Genomic DNA, 10,103 nt, shown 5'->3' on the forward strand with positions numbered 1-10,103 from the left:
GGACCAGGGGAGACAGGACAGCAGTCTTCCAATATTTGAGGGGCTGCCACAGAGAGGAGGAAGGGATCAAGCTATTTCCCCAAAGCACCTGAAGGCCAGACAAGGAATAATGGGTGGAAACTGAACAAGGAGAGATTCAACCTGGAAATAAGGAGGAAATTTCTGACAGAACAATCAACCCATGGAACAGAAGTTGCCTTCAGAAGTTGTGGGAGCTTCATCCCTGGAGGCTTTCAAGAAGAGACTGTACCGCCATCTGTCAGAAATGGTGTAGGGACAGGGATTGGACTAGATGACCTACAATGTCCCTTCCAACTCTGCTAATCTTTTAATCTCCATCCCAAATAGCTAAGCAAACATCAGGAGAGCAATAGGATTCACTGGAAGGCAACAGATTCTGTCGGGTTACCTACAGAATACCTATTCTAGGTGTAATTCCCTTTTAAAATCCATCTTTGGGACAAACCTGTCCTGCACCCTTCAACTTACGTCCACAAATGGGACCAGAATTTCTGTTGCTAATAGGTCAGGCATTTGTTAAATGGGTCGTGCCTGATTTTATAACCATTTTGCTCTGGTTATTAAGCGAATCACTAAGTGAATCGGGCATTGTTAAGCAAGTCCAGCTTCCCTCATTGACTTTGGCTGTCAGAAACCAGCTGGGAAGGTTGCAAATAGTGACTTCGTGTCCCAGGGACTCTGTGGTCATTGTAAATAAATACACACTGGTTACCAATGCCCAGAATGTGACCGTGGGAATGCTTCGGTGGTCATAAGTGCGAGGACCAATCTGAAGTCATTTTTTTTCCAGTGTTGTCATGCCCCTGGTGGAGGATGATTCTGAGGGAGAGGAGGAACAGCCAACAGGGAGTGGGCAGAGGCCGGCTGAGCAGTCAGAGGAGGACCCAGGCCCATCCCCTATCCATCCTAGGGCACGTAGGGAGCAGAGGATAAGGGACAGACATGGTCTACTTGGGAGGAGAGGGCCTTGATCCTCTTCATGGGCTGCAACTGTGACAACTGAATAAGAGGACGGACATGCGTACGGGCAAGTGCTGGAAACAAAGCATGGAAATATCTCTAGTTTATGGTTCCTCTCTGAGTTTGGCGTCCTTCCCAGTGTGTGTTATCTGTGGATGTCCTCCAGCCCTTACCTTGCTTGGTTTTTTGTTGCTTTTTTCCTTCTTCTTGTAACTGTTTGCGCGGGAGTTTTTTGTCTTCCGTCAAGAATATTCGGAGCTTGGAAGCAAAGTGAAGGAATAAAAGGGGCTTTACCTGTTTTCTGTGACTGTGTTTGTTTTGTATCCCATCCTGGGTCATCACAAGTGTGATTGTTACTTTGGTCCCTAAATGTAACTGGAGGGCGACCTATCTTTTGCACCTGGAATTTCTGTGATTTCATGTAATTCAGTGGTGGGATTCAATTTTTTTGACTACTGGTTCTGTGGGCGTGGCTTGGTGGGCGTGGCAGGGGAAGGATACTGTAAAATCCCCAGTCAGAGATGGTATTTGCCAGTTCTCTGAACTACTCAAAATTTCCGCTAGTGGTTTTCCAGAACTGGTCAGAACCTGCTGAATATATCACCTCTGATGTAATTGAACATTTACTCCTACCCTGCTATATTTAAGAATGTAACCCCAGGAACTGCTCATCTCGTTTCTTGGCAGAAGGCACTTCTATTAAAAGTTCAATTTTGCCAGCCCCATAAACAATGGTGATTTGGAGTAATTCCATGACCAAAAGGCTGAGAATCTGGGGGTGGGTATTTAGACATGACTGGCTCACTGTTCTACAAGTCTTCAGAAATTCCCCAGGAACTTTTTCTCTTAGTCAGATGGTGGTGCCACAAGCTCTTCTCTTCCTTGTTCTTGTCTTTCTTGAAAGATTATCTGCCAGCCCAGCTGAAATTCACGATTCCAGGAATGCAGCCTTCCTACGTGTATATTGGAAATGGGAGAAACAGGGGTTGGTTTAGATTAGAATAAGGGTCTTCAAACTTGGCACTTTAAGACGTGTGGACTTCCACTCTGGGTGGGGAATTCTGGGAGTTGAAGTCCACGCGTCTTAAAGTGGCTAAGTTTGGAGACCCTTGGTTTAGAATAGGGGATAATTGTTTAGCTATCTGAAGATTAAAATTTGGAGCTAGAAAATAGGATTGTTGGCCAGACCCCAATCTCTTTTCGGACAGATTGTACCCCTAGCTAATACCGCGTTTCCCCAAAAATAAGACACTGTCTTTTATTTATTTTTTGCCACCAAAAAATGGCACCAGGTTTTATTTTCAGGGGATGTCATCCAACTGACTAACCTCATTTGTGTGTGTCGCCCCTGGCCTCCTTTTCACTGTCAGAGGCCTTTAGGAACTTCTTTTGCGGCCGGCAAGGCTTTCCTGAAGGCCTCTGCAGCCAATAACAGAGCTCCGGATCAATCACTGCAGCCATTAAATGAATCATGCAGCCATTAAATAAATCATGTTAAGCTAATCCAGTTCACCACCTCCTGTTGATTTTGGTTCTCGGAAACCGGCCGACAAAGCCACAAACGGTGATCACATGACTTTAGGAACACTGTAAATCGGGGGTCTCCAACCTTAACAACTTTAAGACTGACGAAATTCAACTTCAACTTCAAACCCAAAGCATTAACTTCAACTTCAACTGGCAAAGCTGGCTGGGGAATTTTGGGTGTTGAAGTCTGCCGGGCTTAAAGTTACCAAGGTTGGAAACCACTGCCATAAATCATTGTAAATACATTCTGGGTTGCCGAGTGCCTGAATTTTTGTTTACATGACCAAGGGCATCATGCTGCATCAGTTGCAAGTGTGAGGACCTATCCTAAGTCACTTTTTTTCTGGGTCACTGTGACTTTGAATAGTCACTAAACTAATGGACAAAAGTCAAAACGTCTACCTCCGAGTGGAGGGAGATTTTGACTCGGCTTGGAATTTTGTTTTTGTTCCTGAAGTGCATATTTGCATCAATTAAAAAGCCACAAATATTTTTCTGGAGGGGTGTGTGTAGGGTTGGTTTAAGTGATGCTAAGCAAAGACTGAAGTGCGTATTCCTGCCCTCTAACCGTGTTAGCTGAAGAATCCTCTTGGCCACAATTGTGTGAAATCAGCTGTATTTGTCCAGACAGGATGCTTAAGATAGGATGCATTTCTTTCACGTTTTAAAATATACTTCAAATAGTATGTGCTATTCTAATACCATACTGCAGCTACTCGACTTACAAAAGTTCGCTGAATGACCTTTCGAAGTTACAACGGCATTGAAAAAAGTGACTTAGGACCGTTTTTCACACCTACGACTGTTGCAGCCTCCCCAGGGTCGTATGATTTACATTCGGATGCTTGACAACTGATTCACATTTATGACGGTTGCAGTATCCCGGGGTTGTGGGATCACCTTTTACAACCTCCTGAGCCAGTGGTGGGATTCAAATTTTTTTACTACCAGTTCTGTGGGCATGGCTTGTGGCTTTGTGGGCACGGCAGGGGAAGCATACTGTAAAATCTCCATTTCCACCCCACTCCAGGGGAAGGATATACTGCAAAATCCCCATTCCCTCCCCACCCCACTAACCTGCTTTCCAGCTCTGTTCTCCTGTGCAGGGCAACCAAAGAAGACCCAGCCAATCAGCTAGGACTCAGGAGGCGGAGCATAGATGGGGCGGGGCCAGTCAGACACGGTATTTGCCGGTTCTCCGAACTACTCAAAATTTCTGCTACTGGTTCTACAGAACTGGTCAGAACCTGCTAATTTCTACCTCTGCTCCTGGCAGGCAAAATCAATGGGGAAGCCAGGTTTACTTAACAACCTGGTTACTAATTTAATGACTGCAACATAAACCTTAGCAACATAAATCTTGAGCTCAATTGTAATTGTACACTCTGCTATGCTATGCTATATTATGACTATCAATTTATGCAAAAGATAGAAAAAGGAATTTAAAAAGAAAAGGAAAACATCATTCAACAGCACCTTGCACATATTATCTGAGCCTAACCTGTTAATTTTAAAAGAAGCAGGGATGGTTCAGGAAGGTTAATAAGACAGGCTGGGGTTTGTGAAATTTCCCCCAGAAAAATAATAATTTTAAAAACACATAAGGGGACTGAAGGCATTGAAACAAGCACAGGCATTCTTAGTTCTTGCATCCTAGTGTGTTTAAGCTGTTTTCCTCTTCTAAACTCTTAATGTGACACCAACCCTCATCACTCCGCAAGGCTGAACTGGAGTAACAAGAATAGCTGGGGTTATAATCACATTATAAGGGCAGCAGATTTAAAAAGTAAAGAGTTCTTTGTCTTTTGATCTTCCCTGGTGGCATTTGGCAACCTCAACACCTTCAAGACTCCCAGGATTCCTCAGCCAAAATTCTGGAAGCTGGAGTTTGCACATGTTGAAAGTTGCTGGCTGGGGAATTCTGGGAGTTGAAGTCCACACATCTGAAAGTGGTTGGCTGGGGAATTCTGGGAGTTGAAGTCCACACATCTTAAAATTGCTGAGGTTGAGAAATACTATTCCAGAAGATTATCCACTATCTGACAGGGGCAGAATCAACTTTTTTCCTGGTTTGATCGCCAAGTGCCTCACCAACCTGCCTGGTTCACATTTATAGGAAACACAGACTGGAGAACACCTGGAGGACAGGCTCCTAAATCCAGATGTGTTGGGAGAGGCTGGTTACCCCCCCCCCAAATTCTCTGCAGGGAGGGATATTTTGCAGAGGCACAGAAATATTTCCAGAGATCAAAGGCATTTTTTTAGAGAGCCAAGCTCTGCTTTCAGATATAGTCCTGCTCCAAAGCAAAACTTGTTTGGGCAAGCACACGTTCATTTTAGACTACATTAATTGAGGATCGGACAAACACACCCAGTTTGCTAATTATACTAGATCCTAGAACTATATGTGGAGATCCTCTCAGAAGGTTGATTAGCAAAGGAAATGTAAAGTCAGGAAATAGCGCTTTGCATAATGTCAATACTGATTTCATGTAATGGTTTTAAGGCATCAGGCTAGAAACTGGGAGGGTGTGAGTTCTAGTTTTGCCCTAGGCACAAAGCCAGATGGGTATTATTGGGCCAAACACCAGGAGATTGTGAATTCTGGTCCCAGTTTAAGACACAAAGCCAGTGGGTGACCTTGGGCCAGTCACTTTCTCTCAGGGCTAGGCAGGAGACAGTGGCAAACCACTTTTGAAAAATACATTGCCAAGAAAAAAAAAAACCATAGAATTCTTTATTGGCCAAATGTGATTGTACACACAAGGAATTTGTCTTGGTGCAAATGCTCTCAGTGTATAGCAGGAACTTCACCAGGCCGTTTTCCAAGGATCAGACATGATCAAACTGGGTTGTATTTATGACAGTTGCTGTGTCCTGGGGTCATGTGATCCAGGGGTGGGCTTCAAATAATTTAACAACCAGTTCTCTGCCTGGTTGCTGGGCAGGTGTGGGCATGGCCTACTCTGCCTCCTGCACCATCCTGGGAGTGAAAACAGGCCACAGGGGGACGTTTTTGCCTTCCCTGGGCTCTGGAGGCTTTCCCCAACGCTCCGGAAGGGTGAAAACGGCCTCCCCGTTTCCGGCCTCCAGAGCTCAGGGACACCATTTTCGGAACTTCCGGGAGACCCATTTTTCACCCTCCCTGAGCCTCCACGTGGGGCCTGCACTACCTGCGATCCAAAACAGGCCACATGGGGACTTCTGGGAGGGGCGGGGAGGCAGGGGCAGCCAGGGGTGGAATGTGCCGCTTCGCCAAACTGGCCGTAAAATTAACAACCGGTTCTCTTGAACCGTGGTGAACCGGTAGCAGCCCACCCCTGATATGATCCCCTTTTGCCACCTTCTGGCAAGTAAAATCAACGGGGGAAGCCAGATTCCCTTAACAACCGTCTTACCGACTTCACAACTGCAATGGTTCATTTACCAACTGGGGCCAGTAAAGTGGTAAAATGGGACAAAACTCACGCACCTGTCTCGCTTAGCAGCAGAAATTTTGGGCTCGACTGTGGTCGTAAGTTGGGGACTACCTGTACCATCCTAAAGCCTGAACCCACTTTCCTTACCCAGCACCCCAACGGGTTGGACATGCAACTCTTAGGCTGCAAAATCTGGAACTTTCCCCCCACCCCCAACGACCGGTCTGTTGCGTGACAAATTAGGAAAGGCTGACATAGAGATAGATATACCCAAAGGAGGTCAAATTGCTACCTTTGTGTTCAAATGTCAGTTAGCTCGGTAATTACTAGAACAAAGGGTGGAAAGTTCGAGAAACCAGCACTTTAACCTAACTCATGAGCTTCTGACTGGCAGTCAGAACCAGGGCCACTTGCTGATGACCATTCACTTTGACCCGCTGGGCCTGGTGGTGTGTTTTCCACCAGTTTTCTATAGCAAGAGTTAGAGGGTTCATTCTCAATGTTAGACTAGGTAGACTTTGGATGGAATCAGACAGTTCTTACGTGCTTTTAAGCCTAGCTCAAAATCTACCCTGTAGGTCTGCAGAGATTCTCAGTCCTCCAAGTTCTGGTTGTCCCAAAGGTGATTTTTCAAGAGGCAATTGGATTTTCTTGTTTTCTTTTGAAGAGATTTCAGTTCTCTCATCCAAGAAGCTTCTTCAGCTCTGACAGGATAGTGGGGGATGGAAGGATTTATCTTCCTTGCAGACAGCTGGTCATCTGCATCCTTTTAGAGCAAGGGTCTTCAAACTTGGCAAGTTGAAGACTTGTGAAGTCCAGCTCCCAGAATTCCTGAGCTAACATGTCTGGAGGAAGAGGAATTCTGGGAGTTGAAGTCCACAAGCCTTCAAGCTGTCAAGTTTGAAGACCCCTGTTTTAGAGAGTCGTTGAGGCCACTTGGAGGTTTATCTGTGTCCTCAGAGTCACCAGATGGTTCCTGTAAGTCTGTAATTTTTCTCCTGTAGAAATCCATTCCTCCTCCCACACCATCCAAAGGGTGTTAATCCCAAATTGTGTAGCTAAAAGTCTGCAGTCATCCAGATCGCGATTGTCCCAAAGCTCCTTTTTTTTTCAGGAACCCACTGGACTTGTTTTTTCTTTTGAAGATGTTTTGCTTCTCATCCAAGAAGCTTCTTCTGCTCTGACAGGACTTCCCCACTATCCTGTCAGAGCGGAAGAAGCTCCTTGGATGAGAAGCGAAATGTCTTCAAAAGAAAAAAAAAAAACGAAGGAAGGTCAGTTGCCTCTTGAAAAATCACCTTTGGGACCAACCTTGTAGGTCTGTGATGGCGAACCTATGCCACGCATGCCGGAAGTGGCACACAGAGCCATTTCCCCCGGCATGCAAGAGCTCGCCTGGAAGAGCCCCACTGCACAGGTGCCGCCCAACAACGGATTGTCGGGTATGTGGCGTGTATGCATGGGTGGTTGCACGCAGGAGACACGTGTGCCTGCGCAGAGATGCGCAACACACACTGGAGGGTTGTAGGCACATGCGTAGAGATGCGTGGCGTGCAGCAAGAGGTATTGCACACAGATGCGCAGATGACAGTGTGCGGCAAGAGGAATTGCACACTGTCAGTGCGCAGACGTGCAGCGCACTGCGAGGGGATTGTGCACCCAGGCGCAGGGGGTGGGGTGGGAGGGCCCAGCACACGTAGCCTTCTGGGTGCTGGCACTCGAGCTCACGCGCAATTATCAGCACAGGAGCCGAAAAAGGTTTGCCACCACTGCTGTAGGTTGTTTTCAACACAGCCCTAATCTTTGGAGATATTTATTCCAGCGATCCGTATTCAGCCATTGTAGTCAGTGGCTGCTTCTGCGAGTTTCCAAGAAGGTCCTTCGCAGATTCAGGGAGCCCATCTTTGGTCTTGCCTTAAGAAATGGGATGGGGACACACACACACACACACACACACACACACACACAATCTGCATGTAGAAAGCATTGTTCTTTCAAATGTTCCAAGTGCCCCCTAGTGGATTCCACACAGGAGTATTGCCCCCTTCCCCCCAGTTTTCAACCAGTATTTCTCAACTTCAGCAAGGTTAAAACGAGCGGACTTCAACTCCCAGAGTTCCCCAGCCAGCTGGCTGGGGAACTCTGGGAGTTGAAGTCCGCTCGTTTTAACCTTGCTGAGTTTGCAAAACACTGTTTTAAACAAACATGGATCTATCATAGATAACTTAAGGGAGAGAAACTGATTTGCACCAAAGTTGGAAAAGATTGAGTCTGCCTGTCCAGCGCCGTTGAGAGAGATTTCACAGCGGTTGCCTTCGACTCAACCTGCCAAGCCATGGTTTGCCAAATTAAAGTTAATAGCAAGTTCTTGCCCTATGCTAAACCGCAAACAGCTGAAACCACATGGTAGCTTAGAAAATTGTGCAACGCCAGCAATTATTGGGAAGGAAAAAAAAAAAACACCATCACCTGGGATCTCCTGTCTTTGGCTCTAAAAAGATGGCTTCTTTTTCCGCCCCCCCCGCCCCCCAACTTGGAAACTTTTAAAATAAGTACGCTTCCAACTCCAGCTGAGGAATTTTGGGAGTTGAAGTCCATACGTCTTAATGTTCCCAAGTTTGAAAAACGCAACTCTAAACCCTTGGCTCTTCTTCCTCCAATAATGGAGGCCATATAAGGAATTTTCCTGGCTGCCTCACACCTATGAGATGATGTGTAGCTTTCTAGACGTCTGGAAGTGGGGAACTCATTCTCCACCCTTTATATATATGGCTAGCCAAGAACCAGCTCAAAGGTCAATGCAACCAAGTTGTAAGAAATGCACACCCAGCACAGTAGCCTAGTTTTATTATTTGTCTCAGGAAACTCTAGACACAAGCGTCGACTATACACCAAATGTAGGGCGGCTTTCATAACATGCCTAATCTGGTTATTAATTTCCCCCTTTTCTGAGTTTGCACAATACAGTTCCTTGGTTTCTTAACTAATCATATCCTCCCTCCCCTTTCACCTCTCCTACACCTGTGGGATGGCCACACAGGTAGGTAATCTTTCCTTCCTTGAAAGAGCAGCTCAGGTACCTCTTTGTACGCAATTGTTTACCTGGAAAGGTTCAAACTGCATTTCAGGGAAGGTTGTTTCAGAAAATAACCCTCCCAGCAAATATGCTTTGCAAACAATTTGGCAGTCCAAAGAAATTGACTGAAATATGACTCCTAAGAAACCGGGAGCCTTTACAATGCAACAGTTAAGGTGCTGGGTTGTAAACTGGGAAAGGGTGAATTCTAGTCCTTCTTTAGGTGTGGAAGCAAGCTGGGGGTCATTGGGCCAGTCCCTCTGTCTCAACCTACCTCACAGGGTTGTTGTACAGGGAAAGAAGTCAATGAGAGTATCGCTAGAGTTATATTTTGACAGCTGGGGAATTCTGGGAGTTCAAGTCCACCCATTTTAAAGTTGAGAAAATTGAGAAGCACTGAAAAACAGGAATTGGTATATTCTTTATTGACCAAATGTGATCTGACACACAAAGAATTTGTCTCCAGTCCGTAAGTTGTCAATGTACATACAAACAACAGTGATAATAGATCATAAATCATAAAATATGATCATACATCATTAAAAAATGAACAACCTGGATTAAATTCCCACTCCTCTATGAAATGTAATGCCTGATATTCAGCCCCGCATTGCAATCTACTATTTCACTGGGTTCTTGCAAAGTATTACAAGATTATCAGAGTTGGAAGAGACCTTGTAGGTCATCTAGTCCAACCCAACATCCAATCAGGAAACCCTACATCATTTCTGACAGATGGCAGACCAGTCTCTATTTGAAAGCTTCCAGTGATGAAGCTCCCACAACTTCCGAAGGGAAATTCTGTTCCATGGGTTGATGGTTCTCCCTGTCAGGAAATTTCTCCTCATTTCCAGTAAATAGTAAATGAAGGAAAGACTTTATTGCTTTCAGTTTGGTGGACAAATATTTTAGACATGCAAATGTATAACATGCTTGGTTGCTATTGATCCTCCAAGCAAACAATTTTGGGAGAAAACAGCCCGCTTGCTTAGGAAGCTTTGGCGCAGAGTTAATAGAGATGACTGTGATTTCTGCCTCCGAGATGCCTTCATCCAGCACCGCGAACTACAACTCCCACAGGTCCTTTCGAGGGCGGAGCG

Source organism: Notechis scutatus, chromosome 8, assembly GCF_049901735.1.
Source record: "Notechis scutatus isolate UNSWTSFEM ecotype Mainland chromosome 8, rNotScu1.2, whole genome shotgun sequence".
Lineage (NCBI taxonomy): Eukaryota > Metazoa > Chordata > Lepidosauria > Squamata > Elapidae > Notechis > Notechis scutatus.